The sequence below is a fragment of the Solea senegalensis genome, linkage group LG10 (genome assembly GCF_019176455.1).
Source record: "Solea senegalensis isolate Sse05_10M linkage group LG10, IFAPA_SoseM_1, whole genome shotgun sequence".
NCBI lineage: Eukaryota > Metazoa > Chordata > Actinopteri > Pleuronectiformes > Soleidae > Solea > Solea senegalensis.
Window position 1 is genome coordinate 798,274 of NC_058030.1, and position 20,847 is coordinate 819,120.

The following is a 20,847-nucleotide window of genomic DNA, read 5'->3' on the forward strand; positions in this document are numbered from 1 at the left end:
ACGTCAGCTGCAGGAGCTGGAAGTCGTCTCACGTCCTCAGTCCTCACATGTTAAAATGTCCTCACATATAAAACGCATGTGTCTGTCTCGTTTGTCTCGCAGTAAATCAGTGAAATCTGTCTCACTTTTAATCGTAAAACAACACGTGGACAATAAACTGAGACGAGAAGAAACATAAAAATAAAGTGGATTTAAAAAGAGATAAAGACGGACAATTAAAGTTAGATAATAAAAGTAAAGTGCATGGACGAGCGAGACAAAGGTCGGCCAGCAGAAGGAGATCAGCAGATAATTGTCCTCCTGAGAGCAGAAGACGCTGAATAAGCACAAGAGTTTGACATCGATGATTTTAATGATGCGTTTCCTTATTTTAGAAAATCAGCCTCTGAGCCTGGAGTCAAAAACAATGTGAGGGACGTCCTGGTCACATGATGTGATCACATGACCACTGTTGAGATTCAGTAACATTGTTTTATTCTGCTCAGGCTTCTGTCAGGACTCCTTGTGTCCATGTGTCTTTGTTATTGTTGTTGTTTTTTTCAGGTGATGAGTGAAGGTTATGTGAGGACAAGTCCAGAGGACACGACTCTGCTGTCTCACCCTGTTTGGCCTCTTTTCTCACTTCCAGCTTCTGTGGGAGAGAATCCTCGCTCACTAAAGTTTCGTCTCCCTCCTCGGCTCGTGTCTCTTTGAAAGCCTTCAGCATGGCGGTTTCCTGCCGGGGCGCCAGGTTTGATGTCTCACCTGCGGGGACGACTTCTTCAGCCACGCGCTCGCTCTGGCACGACGCTGCTTTGAAATGTGCTGTTCACCGCTGGACGTTTGGTTTGTTCATTCTCACAGTCAGAGGAATAACACCAGTGGCCACGCCCACATTGACACAGATCACATACATACATACATACTGTACATGTATGTATAATATGTGACATGGGGTATGTGTTGCACTGTTGTGCATTGTTATGTTCAGAGAACTCAGTATTTAAGTATTTCTTTTTTGTAATATTTGTCCATTCCCACTACCCGTAGAATTGACGTGCACTGCGCAGGAGACGCCGTGTTGCGTTTAATGTCCGCTGTTAATTCTGCAGGTAGGTCATGGTGATTGTTGCTCCTTAAATGATATCGTCCTTTTGTGGGAAATGTTGCTTAAACTGTGCGAGGGAGATGTTACGTTCTCTGTGTAGTAGTAGTGTAATACAGGAGGATATGTGTGGGATTATGTTAGCTCGAGGGCGCTAGCTGATGTTAACGTGTACTTAATTCTACAGTTAATTCTACAGTGCACGCTGTCGAGGTTACTGTGGTGGTGCTAAGAAGAATAAACGGTCTCGTCACCATCAACGATCAACCTCCCACTGGCAACATCGACACCTGAACACAACGCAGAGTAACGGCGGGCGGGAGAGTGTGGGTTACATATGCATACACACACACACACATATGTTAATATTGTTCTCTTAATGTGAAACAATTTAAAAGCATAATAATAACATCGCTGGGGGAAAACATATGTAAATGATCTGATGACTGTAATCCGGCGTGGACGATGGATTAACGCGGTGACGATGATAAATGTCCTCGCTGAAATAAACACAAGAACAATGTGGGAGGAGACGGGTTTCGTTTCATTTCACGGTTTATTTGGAGTAAAAACCGGTTGACGGACGTCAAGTCGCAGGATCCCAAGTTTCTTGGTTAACTGGGCCAAAGTTCAAGAGTTAAACAGCTCACACACACACACACACACACACACTAATACATGAGAATCATATGATGCTTTCTATCCACAGTGACCTCACAGGAGGAGGTCAAGGAGCAAAGAAATCGTTCTCAGCCTCAGGTGTTTCAGGGAAACATTTCTCATTAACTCCCACAGCACACGCGGGCTGATTTGACATCAATTCAATTTTATTGAGTGCAAATAATAAAATGAATAAATAAGAGAGCGCAGAGCGAGAGCGAGAGCGCAGAGCGAGTGCCCTCGGCGACGGCACTGACGAGGTAACGAGGGTTTTAATTTGCAGCTAACGCTGAAACAGCAGCGGTTTGAGCAAACGCAGCGACTTCAGAAACTTCCACAGGACGAAGACGACGAGGAGAAAAAGCTGCTGCTGCTGCTGCTTCACTGTAAAAGCCCGAGGAGTTCATTCAACCCACCGTGACTGCGCTGAGTCAAGTGCTTATCGTCATGGTAATTTGGGTTCAATTAACTTTTAATGGAGACGAGCTGTAAGGTTTTCACAGTGGCGCGACTTCTACTATTTCTGTCCCAGGGTCAAATTACGATGAAGCGACGACTGATGAAGTTTCATGATGTCAAACCAATGCAGAGTCAAATGTGAGTGAGTCATGTGTCAATGTACGATAACGAGGTATAAACAGGTATAATAGAACATACATTCAGGCCACGTCCATGTGGAAACCCTACTGGCCTAATCCTAACCCTAATCCTAATCCTAACCCTAACCCTAACCTTAAAACATGTCTTCACCTTAAAATGCAGTCATTTACATTATGGGGACTTGATTTTTGTCCCAAGGAAGACAAGTCCCCATAATGTGACTGTGTAAACAGGTGTAGGTCCCCACAACATTAGGAATACACACACGCACACACACATACCTGTGTGTGGACAGGGAGTCAACACTTGTTTTCTCGTCCTCGTGATGTCTCAGGAAAACACCGACAGAGAACAGAGACGGAAAAGACTGAGTGTATTTACACAGCAGGAAGGGGAGGGACACAAGTGAATTTGAAGTGAATTTGGGGCGGGGCAAGGAATCAAAGAGGCAGGAAAGCAGACAGAGTAACTAATGTTAGTGTGTACGGAAGAGTATTAGTGCCACGTGTAAAAAAAAAACAACACTTTATAAAACAGCAGAAATTCTGAGATTAAAGTCAGAATTCAGGGATTCAAATCAGAATTCTGAGATTAAAGTCAGAATTCAGGGATTCAAATCAGAATTCTGAGATTAAAGTCAGAATTCAGGGATTCAAATCAGAGTTCTGAGATTAAAGTCAAAATTCTGGGATTAAAGAATTTTTTTGTCTCCACTGGCAGCCTCCACTCAGTGTCAGTACCTCATTCAAGGTTTTTTTTTTACAAAAACACGTCATTTTCATTTGAATCTGCAGGAGAAGAGATTATTCTCCTCCTCGTAACGCTGCGATGTTCTCGCTCTCCCACTGAATCAAATCTCTGAAACCTTGTGCTGAATAAATGTCACTAATTTCACAGTTTATTTAATCATGAGCAGCGACCTGCCGTCAAACCCCTGGAGCCTTTTTTCTTTTTCCTTATTTTAGATTATCACAGGAAAAACACACCACCCACTTTCATCCCTGCTGTGCTTTACATGTGTGTGTGTGTGTGTGTGTGTGTGTTCACATGTGTCACAGACACTGACTCATCCAAACATTCTTTGAAGTGTGTTCGAGTGTCTGAGCTTCATGCTGAGCATCATTATGACACCACACAGATCCCAATTATGAAGTTTCATCATCTTCTATTTCCACAGTCGTCTCTGCAGGGGGCAGCAGTGAGACAGCACGCGCTAATTAGTGACCGGTGTTAACTATGTGGAAACAGAATCTTTTCCTTTGTCGCTTTGGAAAGTGTTCTCTCCGTACACACGGCATCGTTTCGGAAAATGTTTTTTAATCCACACGACGGACGGCTCGGGAACGCTGTTGTGCACGTGTCAGGCGTGTGCACGTGTCAGGCGTGTGCACGGCGCTGCAACGACAGTGAATGTTTGACTTTGAAAAAGTCGTGTATGGGCCGGGGTTGTGTTTACGGAAACTGAGTAAAATCAATGTCAAAAACATCAGCATATTAAACACACAAGACTTCATTAAAATAAGGAACATTTCAATGAAAAATCATTTTGACCAATTCACCCTTTCTATGTATTGAAAATGAAAACTGCTTAAAATAATTAGTTAGCATGATAATAATAAAATCAAGGCATATCAACTTCCAACCTTTTATCAAATCAGTAGCAATGAGCTGCACCATATAAACAGTTAAGTGTACAGTCAGTGTACATCATATTAAAGCATCTTAACTTAAACACCTCAAATGTTGTGGAAAGTTTGGATGGATACTCAACATTAAGTGCATATGTCAAGGCCAGGGTTAGAGTTAGAGTGGACACTAGGGTTAGGGTTAGAGTGGACACTAGAGTTAGAGTAGACACTAGGGTTAGAGTTAGAGTAGACACTAGGGTTACACCACAGACACTAGGCTAGAGTAGACACCATAGAGGACACTAGGTTAGAGTGGACACTAGGGTTAGGGTTAGAGTAGGGGTTACAGACACTAGGTTCAGACACTAGGGTTAGAGCAGACACTACAGCACACAAGGACACTAGGTTAGGGAAGGCAGACACTAGGGTTAGAGCAGACAGCAGGGTTAGAGTGGCACTAGGGTTAGAGACACTAGGGTTAGTGAGACACTGGTTAGGTTAGGGTTGAGCAGACACTAGGCTAGAGTAGACACTAGTTAGGGGTGCAGACACTAGGGTTTAGAGTAGACACTTAGTGACACTAGGGTGCAGACACTAGGTTAGACAGAGTTAGGGTTAGAGTGACACTGTAGAGTGACACTAGGGTTAGAGTAGACAGCAGGGCTAGGGTTTGACACCAGGGTTAGAGCAGACACCTACACTACTAGGGTTCAGGAGGGGGTAGAGGACAGTTGAGAGTGACACTTGGGTTAGTGTAGACACTAGGTTAAAGCAGACACAGGGTAGGGTTAGGGTAGACACTAGGTTAGAGTAGACACTAGGGAGTAGACACTAGGGTTAAAGTAGACACTAGGGTTAAAGCAGACACTCAGGGCTAGATAGGGTTAGGCTGACAGAGGGTTAGGGTAGGCACCAGGGTTAAAGCAGATACTAGGGTTAGGGGTTAGGGGTAAGGGTTAGAGCAGACACAGAGCAGACACTACAGGGTTAGGCAGACAGGGTTAGAGCAGACAGTAGGGTTAGATTGGACAGCAGGCTTAGAGAGAGAGACACTAGGGTTAGAGAGAAAGTAGTTAGGTTAGAGGACAGGGTGCGGAGAGTGACACTAGGTTAGAGCAGACACTTAGAGTAGACACTAGGTAGACACTAGGGTTAGAGCAGACACTAGAGGACACCAAAGCAGACACTCAGAGGGCCAGAGCAGACACCAGGTGAGAGTGACAGTAGGGTAGTGACACTTAGAGCAGACAAGGTTAGAGTAGACACTAGGGTTAGAGTAGACACTAGGGAGTAGACACCAGGCTAGAGCAGACACTTTAGAGCTAAAGACACAGGGGAGCAGAGGGTTAGAGCAGACACAGGGCCAGGTTAAAGCAGACACCTAGGGTTAGAGCAGATACTAGGGTTAAAGCAGACACTAGGTTAGAGCAGACACTAGGTTACAGACACTACCAGGGGCTAGAGTGACAGGGGGCAGGGTTCAGGTTAGAGCAGACACTAGGGTTAGAGCAGGGTTAGAGTAGACACTAGGTTAGAGTAGCAGACACTAGAGCAGACACTAGGTTAGACAGTAGGGTTAGAGGACAGTAGGTTAGAGCAGAGGGTTAGAGTAGACAGTAGGGTTAGAGTGGACAGTAGGGTTAGAGTGGACAGTAGGGTTAGAGTAGACAGCATGCTTTTTTGAGTAAGGACGATTCCTCCTGCATGTGGCTCACGACAGATGTAGATGCTCATATTCTTCATTTTCAGGACTCTGCAGTCCTTTGAGATACAAAAACCTAATTTTACATTTAATACAAGTTCATCATCATCATCATCATCCTCCGCTTATCGGGGGCCGGGTCGCGGGGGCAGCAGTTTCAGCAAGGGACCCCAAACTTCCTTTTCCTGAGCCGCATTGACCAGCTCCGACTGAGGGATCCCGAGGCGTTCCCAGGCCAGAGTGGACATGTAATCTCTCCACCTGGTCCTAGGTCTAAATTGTTACTTACATGAGTTCGGTAAAGTGTTGTCCTCAGTGACGCCTGCATGGCTTCCTGCCGCTGAAGCTGCTGCTAAAACACCTGATTGGGAGCTGATTGGTTGCAGCTGTGTTGGCCACTCCCCTGTAGCCAATGAAACTTCACACCTGGTCACCATGGTGATGACTCAATAGAAACTAGATTAAAACAGCAAAAATAACAACAAATTTTCACCTTAACTAAACAGACAAGTCAAAAGTCAAAGAACGCAGCGAGATACAATATCAATGAATGAAAAAGCAACCGACTGAAGTGAAACTTGAGATTACGACACAACTTTTATTGTACGTAGGGTTTCTTTGAGTTTCCATGAGGAATAGAACCAAAATAACCATGGATTGGTGTGGTTTTGGTTTGGATTGGTGTGGTTTGGTGTGGTTTTGGTTTAGATTGATGTGGTTTTGGTTTGGATTTGTGTGGTTTTCTGTGGTTTTGGTTTGGATTTGTGTGGTTTGGTGAGTCTTTTGGGAGTGACCGCCATAAACTGTTACCTTCCTGGAGTCACCACTTCTCCCTTTAATCCCTGTCAATGAGTGTCTTCACCGCGGCTGCTCCCAAACAGTTAGAAAACATTGATGCTTGACTCTGAAGCCACAGCTTCCATTAGACAAACCTGGACACGGCGAGGACATCCGTTTGTTTGCCTGAATAATTGTCTTTGATTCCCGTCGCGACCTCACTGTGTGGCTGTGATTAAACCTTTGTCAAAGTCCATTACTGGGACAAACCGGCTGCTTCCTGTGATTCGCCTCAGACGAGACGTTTACTCTCAGATTACAGAGTTGCTGCGACATAAACACGACACGTGTGACGATCAACAATGAACAAGGTAGTAAAAAAAACTTCATTCTGAAAATAACAATGTTACAGTTTATGTATAAGTAGTAGCATTTGCTTTTGTCTAGTGAGAGGAGAGGTGGTGGGCGGAGAGATAAAACCCTGACGTAGAACTGGTTCAGATTTGTAATAAACCTCAGTGAAGCACGATCATGTTGAAATGAAACATCACTCACTGTCGAGAAATCACTTCAAACTCAACTTTTATCTGTTGATTTGAATCAGCAGGAGGTGGAAAAGAAACAAAGACTCCCATAGAGGTTCTGGCAGAGTCAGTGAGTCCCGGTGTGAGTCACACGCTGCCAGTGCTCAGCAAATTGACGCCTAATTGGATTTAAAAAATAACAACAAGGTAATTAAGTCTGGAGCTGCAGAGACACAAAGTTTCTTCAAACCCACGTTTGTCACAAAATCCTGGTACAAGAGAGAGAAGAGAGAGACGTGTTGTTCAAATTCAAATAATGAAATTAAAAATAATAATTCAAATTCACGACAGTGGAATCAGCTGAAGGACACATCATTATCATCGTTATCATTATTACCACTCATGTGTATCCTCTGTGGTGAAAGTGATTCTAATTCTAGACCTCGATGTCAAACATTTATGCGTGAAAAGGAAAATCCTACAACCTTTCATTTCCACTCGAGGAATCACTGACCTTCATTTACGAGAGGAACGAAACACAGTTAACAACAAAAGCATTTAAAGAACCACAGTCATTGTGCAGATCCACAGAAGTGTAAAAGCAAAAAGACAATAATATAGTAATACATGTTTATACAGTGGAGGAAATCCAGAAAATCACATTAAACAAAAGGTTTAAATTAGTTTGCACTTCATTGAGTGAAATAAGTATTTGACCCTCTATCAAAACATGACTATCTATCTAATCCTTAAGGTTTTGAGGCTGTCGCTTGGCAACTCATAGCTTCAGCTTCCTCCACAGATTTTTTACAGAATTTAGGTCCAGATGCTGGCTAGTCCTCTCCATGACCTGAATGCACTTGATCTTAAGCCACTTTTTTAAGCCCTTCATTATGCTGTGGTTGTATGTTTTGCTGGAAGACCCATCCACGACCCATTTTAAGTTTCCTGGCTGAATGAAGGAGTTTGTCACCCAGGATTTCACGGTACAAAGCCCCATCTATCTTTCCCTGGTTGCAGTAAAGTTGACCTGTCCCCTTAGCAGAGACACGCCCCCAAAGCATCATGCCTACACCTCCATGCTTGACAGTGGGGATGATGTTCCTGGGGCCATAGTCTGAATTCCTCTTCCTCCAAACCGGAGTCATTTTATGTTTGTCTCCTTCTCACCAGCTTTGTGCAGGTCTACAAGTCATTTGCTCCTTTGACCTGAACAAGCTGACGAGTGTTTCTGTTTGTGAACTCGCTCACACAAATGAACGATTACTTGACGATAAAATATGGTGTGAGTGAATGTGACGCTTCGGTCCCGAGGACGTGTCACGCGGCACAATTTATGTTTACTTTCCTGAGGAGAGCGCAGTGATGAATGACGGTCGCCCACAGACGTGGACGGAATATAGATTTGTATAGAAAGTGGAGCTGCAGCGATACATAGTTCGATAGGCTGCGATACACAGCCTGGGATATGTCAGTGACAGTGGAAAATAGCATGTTTTTTTGGAATATGGCCAAAAGTGATGCCATCTGGTGGAGAGTAGAAAAAAAATCACTTCCAAGGTAAAAGCTCAGATTGAAAAAATATGTGTTTTATAACGGAAGTGGGACATTTTTGGCTCTTAAGGGCCGGAGTGTTTTATATACAGTGTATTTTAGCTCCACTTTAGAAGCTGAGCTGGAAATAATCAATCAATCATTCTGTCTGTCTGTCTGTCTGTCTGTCTGAGTGACCGTCATCTGTGAGCGCCAGACAAACATTAAGTGGCGTAAATTTGCAGCGGTGTGGTGAAACGTGTCAGAGGTGATGAGTGTTACTGTGACTCACACCTGTCAGCCTCAAACTCACGGCAGATGGATTTCAGAACTTTAAACTGTCAGAGCGGATTATTATCAAGGCGGAGTCTTACTCGTCTTACTGTAAAGGAGTAGGTTTTTGTGTACTTCTAAAATTTGTAATTTGGTTTTTAGAAGAACTGTACTTCACTACGTTGATACTGAGCTGGTCTAAATAATAAATAAAAAAAATAATAATGATAATAATTCACACACCGAAAACTTTGGCAGTGAACGATGAGGACACGTGAACGATGAGGACAGGTGAACGATATGGACAGGTGAACGATGAGGACAGGTAAACAATGAGGACAGGTGAACGATGAGGACAGGTGAACAATATGGACAGGAACAATGAGGGAACGATGAGGACAGGTGAGATGAGGAAGGTGAACGATGAGGACAGGTGAGTGATGAGGAAGGTGAACGAGGACAGGAACGATGAGGACAGTGAACGATGAGGACAAGTGAACGATGAGGACAGTGACAAGTGGATGAGACGATGAGGACAAGTGAACGATGAGGACAGTGAACAATAAGGACAAGTGAACGATGAGGACAGGTGAATGATGAGGACAGGTGAATTAATTAAGGTCCCTGAGTGAGTGACCTTTGTGACCTTTGACCCCTGTTGACTGATACATCATGTTTTTACATGTTTGATTTTGTCAGCACTTTCATTTGTAAAGTTTTGCCTTTAATTAAAAACAAGTCATGTGAGATTTTTGTTCCCTCGTCCTTTTTGCACGACACAACAAACCGAAATAAGTAACTCAGTAAATTTTTAAAAACAAGCTACCATTTTAATTTAATGTGTAGATTTTTACACCAGTACTTTTACTTGTACTGAAGTAAAATACTGGTACTTACTTGAGTAGAATATTTCAGTCCTCTCCTGCAGGACAGTAAATGCATCACACAGACTTTATCCTCGTCAGCCTGTAGCCTTCAGAGCCGCGCCGCTTCACTTCCTGTGCCTCAGCCTCACAGCTGGCAGCCTCACAACACCAATTACAAACTGGTGTTGTTCTAATTAGACCCGGGGAGGAAAGTGAGCAGGAGAAACAGCACCTCCACACTGCTGCTGCTGCTGCTGCTGCTGCTGCTGCTGCTGCTGCTGCTCATCTATCCTCTTCACTCACTGCAGAATAAATAAATTAATGAATGAAAAAATAAATAAATAACTCCAGGAGAGTTGAAAAGCTCAGAAACAAATGTGTGAAATTCACACTTCTGCTCCAAACTGAACCTGCTGAGGTCAGACTAAGTCTCTCCCTCACATGTCGGAAAGAGATATTAGATATTAAAGATATTATTTTTAACTTCATCATCCTACATGTAAATGGTTGGATTAATCGGATTAATCGGAGTCCTCCCGCCCTGTTTTGGGTTGTTGTATTTTCCAGGTTCTTTTTTTTCATTTCCTGTCACATGGATGTCCTGACACTTGTTTTTGTCGCGTTCCATTCACATCGGAAGTTGGAAGTCGGGAACTGGGAGTGATGATTGACCGTGTTCCAGTAGCTATTGGTGATGTCATCACCTCAACCCTGAAGCCCAGTGAAGCCCACTATGTCAGCTGAGATTGGCACGTGCAGGATAAAGTGGTAGAAGATGGATGATGGATGGATACTGGAAAGCAGAGAAATAGAGTTTTGTGCCCATATACTTGTCATTATAGTAGCCCAAGGGACTAATCACAGACGAGATTCACCGGCGCGTCACACGTTAGTGATGTCATCTTCTCAGGACACACGTGAAACAGATTGGGTAATCCCAGAGGGAAAAAGTAAAGTGCACGCAGACAAGGGACGAGAAAGACTTCAAAATAAGAATTTCACAATAAAATGACATTGACAATCGAACTTGACAGGACCAAGTTTCGTTCATGTACGTTAAACGTGGCTGGGCTAACCCGGGACTGATGCGGTCCCAAAAATTTGCCTTGAAAACCGTGACACTGTAGTTCATGTGCGAACAGTGCTTTTGTTCTAAATGAACCACGGGAAGATGCGTAATGTTGGCACATTGTGACTCAATAAACTTACATAGATGTGACTTTCAGTTCTTCAGTCTTTCTGTCACAGCTTATGTTACAACACACATCACCCTGCTAGTAGGCTGTAACGCTGACGCTGCTAAGATTCTCTACATGTTGCCATGACAACACCAGACACCAACATTCGCAATTTTATAATACTGTTAAAAGTTACGATTCCTGTACGTATTCATGACATTTAGTATTGTTTTGATAGTTTAACCCGGAAGTAAGAAGTGCAAAAAGAAGGAGTTTGTCCCTCTGTGTCCTCATCTTGCAGGTTGCAGGATCCAGATCCAGTTTTGAGGCTACTATTATTATTACCACCATTATTATGCCATAATTAAAGTTGATATCAGTATATTTTTATTGTATATTTTTGTATTTTTGTATTTGTATTGTATAGTATATTTTATTTAACTGTCCTTAATCACAACTCACAGAAATGTGCAATAACCACAAAAGCATAAAAACATGTGCAAAAAAAACATAAAAACATGTGCAAAAAAAACATAAAAACATGTGCAATAAAACCTTGGGCAATATAAGGTAACTGTAGGTGTGTGTGTATACATGTATATGTATATGTGTGTACTTATGTATGTGTGTGTATATATGCATGTGTATATGTGTTTATATATATTTTTTATACATATATATAGCATAGTTCTATTTTATAGAGTTTGGTACCTGGGGTGTTTCTCTTCCCGGTCTCCTGTAAAGTGCGACTCTAATTTTAACAGTGCTGTGTGTGGATGTTGGAGATTTTAATTTCCCAGAGGGAACCTCCCAAAGGGATTAATAAAGTTGTCTGTCTGTCTGTCTAGAACTTGATACAGTTGTTGTGTATCTGCTCCTGGTCTCTTTCTTCTGTCTCCACCTCATCTCTCTCTTGTCCTTTCTGTCCCCCACCTCTCCTCTGTCCCCCATTTTTCGTTTCACCCCAACCTGTCTTGGCAGATGCTGCACATGTGTGAGTCTGGTTCTGTCAGAGATTTTTTCTTCTTGTCACTGATGCCTAGTGTTTGCTCATTGTGTGAATTGTTGGTTTTCTCTGCTCTCCATGATGTTGTCTATGTACAGAGACCTGAGATCATGTATGTTGTGATTTGGCGCTATACAAATAACAGATCACGGCAATAAAACTGCTATAACGTTCCGTGATGGACAAGCGTTGGAACTCCAAGGGAGGGCATCAGTGCTACTAACAAGGGTCAGTTATCAGTATCAAAGTTTTTGAAAATAAGCGAGTAGTGGTCTCCTCCATATCTTATAGAACGTTTGTTCTGATCTACAAGTAGGGGAATGTGTTTTGTTCCAGCCTTAGGCAACAAATGAGATCACGCAGCCATTGGGGGACGTGCCTTTGAGCTCTGATATCAGAGGATATACAGTTTATATTGATCCCTTGCAAAGGGCTGCAGTGTTGGGGGAGGGGAGTTCCATGATTCTTCAATCAAATAAATGTGAATGTGGACGTCAGTGTGAAGCTCTTTGATGACCACGGTGGAAACAACGCAATAAAAGTGTTTCTACTACTGACGCAAGTGACTTCTGACTGCCGACGCTCTCGAGCTGCAGGTACTGATCATTCTCATGATTGATTTATCGCTCAGTTATTTTCCTGATTGATCAATTAGATTAGCTTAAGCTTAGAAAATGTGTTTCCTCAAACCTCAAAACAATGTTTTGTCCACAAACTAAAATGATTCAGTTTTAATGATGTATTTGTTAATGTGGAGCAAAGAAACCAGTAATTATTCACATTTAAGAAGCTGAAAAATCACAGAACTTGATTTAATTACACAAAGGACTGGTGGATCGATTAGTATTATTTGCAGCTCTATTCTGTACCATATTCACATTACTTTTAAACAATACCATATCTTAGTGATAATGTCTATTTTAACTCATGTTTGTTTTAATGGCTTCCACCACATTTGTTGTACGAATTAATATACGAGTTAAGCATCTTTTTTATTCTTTCCTAATTGATCGGTCACAACATGGAGCTGAACAACAACACGGACGCCACCTGCTGCTTTTACTTCATTCACCGTCCAATTAATGAACTCAGGGAGGACAAACACACGCAGAGGGGAACACCGTCTGACGGAAATCTGCTCAGGCTTTGACTGTTTTTGCACTGATCTTAAAAAGTCATGTCTCAAATAACAAACAAACAAACTGGAAGCTGTTTTTACAGTCGGTAATGAGGCTTCTGTTGCCATGGTTCCCATCACTCACACACTGTGTTTGGGTGCAGCGTCACACCTTCTCCTGTGTTTCTGCACATCTTCTCTTCTTAAAGGTCCAGCGCCGGCCACCATTCACACTCTCCACGTCCGAGCAGCAGAAATGATGGTCAGACTCAGGACTGTTGTAGGACAACATTTTCAGGAACATTTATTACCAGCAATGTTTTTAATCTGGGGAAAAGAATTCCCGGGTAATCTAGTCTGACTGAACCTCCTCCTCCTCAGCAAATACATTCAAAAGAACCTGTACCTCAACCCTGTACCTCAACGTCTGTCCACTTCTGTCCTATGTCCTTTTCTTAGGCTCCATATTTTTTAAATGAACGATAGAAAAATGAATAAGTTCTTCTTTCTTCATCTTCTTTTAAAGATCTTGTTTGAAACCCTTCTATTACCAGGATTTGGCATGCATACTTGCTGGAGTATGTGGAGTATGTCCAAACTCTGGACTGGCGATCTGTCCAGGGTGTGACCCCGCTTTTTGGTCCGTGTCAGCTGAGACACCAGCAACCCTCATGTGGAGGATAAAGCGGTAGAAGACAAGATGGATGGATACCGGAAAGCAGAGAAATAGAGCTTTGCGCCCATATACTTGTCATTACGGTAGAACCTTGGACGGGATTCACCGGCATGTTGCACGTTTGTGACGTCAGCTTCTCAGTAGCGTAATTACTAAACAGATAAATAAATAACTGCCAGCTATGGGAAAGTGAAAGTTATCTTGGAAAAAGGAAGCAGAAGAACTCACTAATGGAACATTTTTTTGACAATTCTACAGCCATAAAATCAAAATAAATCTTGCTTTCAGTACGAGTGAAAAGGCAGTCATGTTACACGCATTCACATCTAAAAAATCAGTCAAATGACAGTTGGTTCATTTTAAGTTTCTTGAGCATTTCATGGATGGACGTTGGATTCGCTTCATCAGTCAGTAAAGTCCATCTGTGAGGAGGGAGAAACGATGGAGGTCCAGGCCAAATTTACAAAGTAGTCAGCTGTCAGATCAGAGTCTTATCGACCATGGACTCATTCCACTGAATAAATCTGCCGCCAATTTAAAAGGAAGCAGCGACTCACTGCCAACTTTAAATGCCCCTGCTAGACCAGAAGTGTGAGCTGATCTCACTGAGGCCAAATGAGAGAAAAACCAACCTGGGGATTCTCTCAGACTTTGGTGAGGGAGAGCACAGAAGCCAAATATCACATAACAACTATCAGTGGGGAACAGTCAAGGCCTTCTACATCTTCAGAGAAGGCCCAACATTAATTCTGGACCAAAAAATATAAGTATTAAAGGCGACATAGACCGGAAGCTCCAATTAACGCTGCGTTTGTGTGTATGTATCTGCGTCATTACCTTGTTTATGAAACCCTAAAGTTTCAGAACAAACAGTTCAGCCACTGCTATAATAGTGTTGTATTGTTTTCCTGGGCTCTGTGAAGCGGATCGGCACTTCCTTAATTTGATGTCGTCATCAGAAATCCTCACCACTCCTCTCACCACCGTAGCGCCTCCTGGTGCGGTACTAGTCCAGGCACATCCGGTTGCGTACATTCAACCGCAGAAGAAGAAGAACTACTCTCGTTGTAGCTGCTGAGATGCAGAGCATCCACCGTGCCAGAGGGGGAGCTGTGTATCTGAGAGCTGGCCTATCTATTACGTCACTTCCAGGTACCTGGCCAATCACAGGACAGTGGGAAAGCTCTCGTTGGCTGGCCAATCACAACACAGTCCACGTTCTGGGGGTGTGGTTTTGGTCTGAAACAGCGCGGCTGACGAGAGCGTCAGTGAGGAGATATTTTGCAGGGATTAGGAGGTTTTTAATCATGAAAACAAGTTAATATATGTAAGTAGACCTCCATAACTAACATATATGTGTGACCATGAAAACAAGTTAATATATGTAAGTAGACCTCCATAACTAACATATATGTGACCATGAAAACAAGTTAATATATGTAAGTAGACCTCCATAACTAACATATATGTGTGACCATGAAAACAAGTTAATATATGTAAGTAGACCTCCATAACTAACATATATGTGCGACCATAACTAGACCATAACTAACACATATGTGACCATGAAAACAAGTTAATATATGTAAGTAGACCTCCATAACTAACATATATGTGACCATGAAAACAAGTTAATATATGTAAGTAGACCTCCATAACTAACATATATGTGACCATGAAAACAAGTTAATATATGTAAGTAGACCTCCATAACTAACATATATGTGACCATGAAAACAAGTTAATATATGTAAGTAGACCTCCATAACTAACATATATGTGACCATGAAAACAAGTTAATATATGTAAGTAGACCTCCATAACTAACATATATGTGTGACCATGAAAACAAGTTAATATATGTAAGTAGACCTCCATAACTAACATATATGTGCGACCATGAAAACAAGTTAATATATGTAAGTAGACCTCCATAACTAACATATATGTGACCGTGAAAACAAGTTAATATATGTAAGTAGACCTCCATAACTAACATATATGTGACCATGAAAACAAGTTAATATATGTAAGTAGACCTCATAACTAACATATATATGTGACCATGAAAACAAGTTATATATGTAAGTAGACCTCCATAACTAACATATATGTGACCATGAAAACAAGTTAATATATGTAAGTAGACCTCCATAACTAATATATATGTGACCATGAAAACAAGTTAATATATGTAAGTAGACCTCCATAACTAATATATATGTGACCATGAAAACAAGTTAATATATGTAAGTAGACCTCCATAACTAACATATATGTGACCATGAAAACAAGTTAATATATGTAAGTAGACCTCCATAACTAACATATATGTGACCATGAAAACAAGTTAATATATGTAAGTAGACCTCCATAACTAACATATATGTGACCATGAAAACAAGTTAATATATGTAAGTAGACCTCCATAACTAACATATATATGTGACCATGAAAACAAGTTAATATATGTAAGTAGACCTCCATAACTAACATATGTGTGATACAAGCATTTGATGTCGCCTTTAAATTATATATATATATGTATATATATTAAAAAAATGTATGTCATTTAATTTAATACAATACATTTAATAAATTTTCTCTCGTCTATGTTCTAAAGTTAAATTTACTCAAGCTCATTCATTGGTTAGGACTTCTCGAATCCCGGAGAAGGCTAAGCTATGTGTTTTGGTTTGGAGAGTGATGGGCAAATTGACCAATCACTGTTTGATTTTAAGTGGGCGGGCCAAAAGCAAAAGATCCTAGGCCATTGTGCAGTCCACAGGTCTAACTGCAGACCACAGACACACTACACGACACGCCCCCCAGAGTGCTGAGAGAGGTTGAGAGAGCAGCGTTGTGGCTAGCTTTGATAGCATCGCCTTTGTCAAGTAATGAAAAATGGAAGTCCAACTCCTGAACTGGAATTAAAAGAAAAGGTTCTGAAAGTGGAAAAACATTCTTATTAGTTGTTGACGTGTGCACAGTGTACCGGAAGCTGCACAGTGAAAACTACGGGCTGCACTTTGACTTCCGCCAGCTCAACATTGAAGTGACAGTCATGGACAAACTTTGGCAAACTTTGAGACAAGGAGCCATCAGACCTGCTGCACTTTGTGACACTCAACGATCTGACTGAGAGCATCAAAAAAGGGCATCACTTTGTTTATAAAAGTGACCGGGACAATAACCATAACTTAAGTGTGGTTTGAAAAGTGCTGGGTACTTCATCCGTTTCATACGTTTCACTACAATATGCACTGTATTACAGTGTATTGAGTAGCTCTGACACTCCTATTAGGGAAAAAGAAAAATAACACATACACATACAAAAAAACGGATCCCCTTTTGGGTTTAGTCATTCAGAAGTGGACTTGCTGGTGTGCTTCGGATCATTGTCCTGCTGCAGACCCCAAGTTCACTTCAGCATGAGGTCACAAACAGATGGCCACACATTCTCCTTCAGGATTATTTGGTAGACAGCTGAATTCATGGTTCCATTTATCACAGCAGGTCTTCCAGGTCCTGAAGCAGCAAAACAGCCCCCCACCATCACACTACCACCACCATATTTGACTGTTGGTATGATGTTCTTTTTCTGAAATGGGGTGTTACTTTTACGCCAGATGTAATGGGACACACACCTTCCAAAAAGTTCAACTTTTGTCTCGTCAGTCCACAGAGTATTTTCCCAAAAGTCTTGGGGATTATCAAGATGTTTTTTGGCAAAACTGAGACGAGCCTTAATGTTCTTTTTGCCCAATAGTGGTTTTTGTTTTGGAACTCTGCCATGCAGGCCATTTTTGCCCAGTCTCTTTCTGTGGAGTCATGAACACTGAGTGAGGTCTGCAGTTCTTTAGATGTTGTTCTGGGTTCTTTTGTGACCTCTTAGATGAGTCGTTGCTGTGCTTATAATTGCCTTTACCGTGGTTCACTAGAGCCCAAAGCTTTAGAAAGTCTTTGTAACCTTTTCCAGGCCGATAGACTTTGTAATTACTTAGTTTCTCATTTGTTCCTGAATTGCTTTAGATCGTGGCATGTCGTCTTCCTTTTTTGGGATCTTTTGGCAGACTTCACTTTCTCTGACAGGTTCTATTTAAGTCGTCTCTTGATTCAATAGGTCTGGCAGTAATCAGGCCTGGGTGTGGCAAGTAAAATTCTCCAAAAAATGTGACTAACCACAGTGACCTGATGATTTTTTTTTGTATTGTATTGCTGCTTTGTTGAAACAATTTCCCCTTAGGGATGAATAAAGTTTTTCTATTTCTATTTCTATATTTTAAGAATTACTTTTTCACATGGGGCCATGTAGGTTTGGATAAATAAAATCATCACGTAAAAACTGCATTTTGTGTTAGTGGGTTATCTTTGTCTAATATTTAAATTTGTTTGATAATCTGAAACATTCAAGTGTGACAAATATGCAAAAAAATAAGAAATATACACATATACACCACTGTATATGTTTACAAAAGACGTCATATTCTGGCTTCTTCCTGTAGTGAAGTTGAATCAGAAGCATCTGGACTACCTTAAAGACGTTTCAAGAAATCTTCGTATCCGCTCACTACTGATTCAATTCCCCAAATGATCTCAATCGCTAGTTTCAGCCCAGCTTCACTAGAACGTTGTGTCAATTTTGTAAATTTTGTTATGACACCAGTGTGACTGTGTCTTCTGTGTGATTGTGCAGACTTCAAAAAAGACTTCCTAAATGTCATCACGTTCCATTTGAGGAGTCGGAAATGCAAAGGTATCTCGGGCTAGCCTTTGTTAGCAATTCCAGGCAATAACAAGTCGGTATTACAGCGTAGCTGCATGTCTACAGTTAAGAATGAAACAGGGTTTTTGTAACACCGGTCGCAAGGGAGTGACACTTTTCTGACACCCAATCAGACGGCTGTCATGGGTCTAACTCCACCCATACCATTTCGCTACTACCCCAAGGGAAGGGTACAGAAAAATGGTACGGTTGGAGGTAGTTATTTTGGTACTAACCCTAATATAAATGCAAAATAAAATACATACCGTACAATACCAAACCGAACCGTTCCAATGGGTGGAAACAAACAATAAGGGCCCTGTCAAGACATCGGGTAGATAACACAGCCTAAGGGGCCCCATAAAGACGTCACATACAGTAATAACCAGTGTTATTTGACTTCATGGCCCCTGAACCCTGAGCCCCTGGTTCAGTAATCCATTCTTGGCCGACCCCTGCTTTAAGGCATCAGCATCTTTTAGGTCCTGTCTTCGGTTTCAGGGTGGGGGACATCTGCTTCCTCCAACATGACCTTCGTATGGACCAATCAGAGGAGGTGTCCCTGCAGTGTGATGACAGTGCCGTCGCCTGAGCAGAAAACACTCATGAAATGATGTTTGGTTTGTTTTTTCTCTGTGGACAGAGTGAGACGTGTTGAGGGGACAGAATGAGCATATTAAATCCCTCTTTGGATGGTGTTAGCATCACAGAGGGAGGAGGCTCCATGTCGTGATTTCCCTCCTGCTCACAGTTTAATTTGGACGGAGCAGAGTCACAGAACACAAGAGGATTCTCCGTGAACGTCTCTGTCCATCTGGCCATCTGTCTCTGTCTGCAGCCCGTCTGCTGCTTATGGCCACGCCCAGGACCAGGAGATCAGACAACTTTTCAACTCTTAAATGTAAACAAACGTCCGTTACGTCCATTCTTTCAAACATGTTCAGTTTCTGCAGTAAAACTATAAAACTAGTAAATTGGTGTAAACGCAGGCAGCCATTTTAAGTGTGGGCAGCAGCCGCCTAGTGGGCAGTAATGGTACTGCAGGGGGGCCATGCAAGTTCATCAAATATAAATACACTTGTTACATGTAAATTAAGTTTTAAATAGCTGTAATAGCTTCAAAGTTGACCACCACAGTTCTAGTGTCTGACTGTTTTTTTGCCTTTCTTGTCCCCGCAGACTGCTTCAGAAACCTTCATCTGAACGTGGAGCGTCCAGACTGATCAGACCACCTTGATCTTGGGTCTCTAAAGACTCTGACGTTAAAGGATTTTAATCCTTGACAAATCTCTGTTTGGTTTCCAAGGCTCCTCGGCTCAGACGTGCACAGATATTTATATTTTACTGTGTGGTTGTTAGTGTGGCATTGTTCTAACAGTTTAAAACCCAGTTCATCTGAGGTGTGTGTGTGTTTGTACTGGTATTTATATCTTCCAAAACAAACATATTTTGTCTGGGCCCCACAACTTTGATGAATTTTTTTGGTGTTAAAGGGGTAAGGGGTTAATCATAAAGGTAAGGGGTTAGTCATAAACACTGACCTGAAAACCTGGTCCTAATGAGGCAGGACCCCATTTCTGAGCAAGTGGATAGTGATTAGTTTAAGGTCATTAACTGGTTATGGTTAGGTTAGTGATAAGTCTTCATCTTGTCTGTCAATGCAGATATGTATGGTTAGGGTAAAGTTAGGGTTAGGTCAGTAGTAGTTATGGTTAATGTTAGTCTGCGCATGTGTGATATAGTGATTAAACAATTACTCGATTATTATCGTCAACTATTTTGATAATTGATGAATCGCTCTGAGGATTTTTACATGATTAAATAAAGTTTTGTGAATTGTGAATATTGTGAATTGTGAAAAAACACAACATTTTAATCACACTGTTGGTGTTTGTGGTCAAAATGGCTGCCTTATGAAGGAGGGAGCTGCACACGTTCACTTTCCTATTTTATTATATATTTCATGACTAGAGCCATGAAGAGAGCCTGGTGATCCGCTTTGAGCTTTATATTATGTCAATATTTCAAAATAAGTGTTTTGGCAGTTTTCCTGTCATATCCATGGCTGGCAGTCTCTTTTTCCCTGCATTTCCCCTCCCTTCCTGATGTGTCACTCTCTCACTCGGAGCAGGTTTCTGTGAACTCCACTCATCTCAGAGAAATCCTCCTACCTGCTCGCTGCCTCCCTGGACCCACTCCTCTCCCGAAACTACTAAAAAAAACAACCTACCTACTGCAAATAATAAAGTCTTTTTTGTTGTTCTCATAAGTTGAGGTCACATACCATCAATGACAAACATCAATTTTGTGTCACAAATGATAAAAAATGAGAGTTGAGATGAGGTGATCATACACGACTGCATATAAGAGCAGGACAGTCACAGTGTGTCAGTGTCCTGCGTTTGTGCACTCGCTGCAGGTGTGACCACTTCCTGTCAACCTGCCGTGTTTTCAGCTC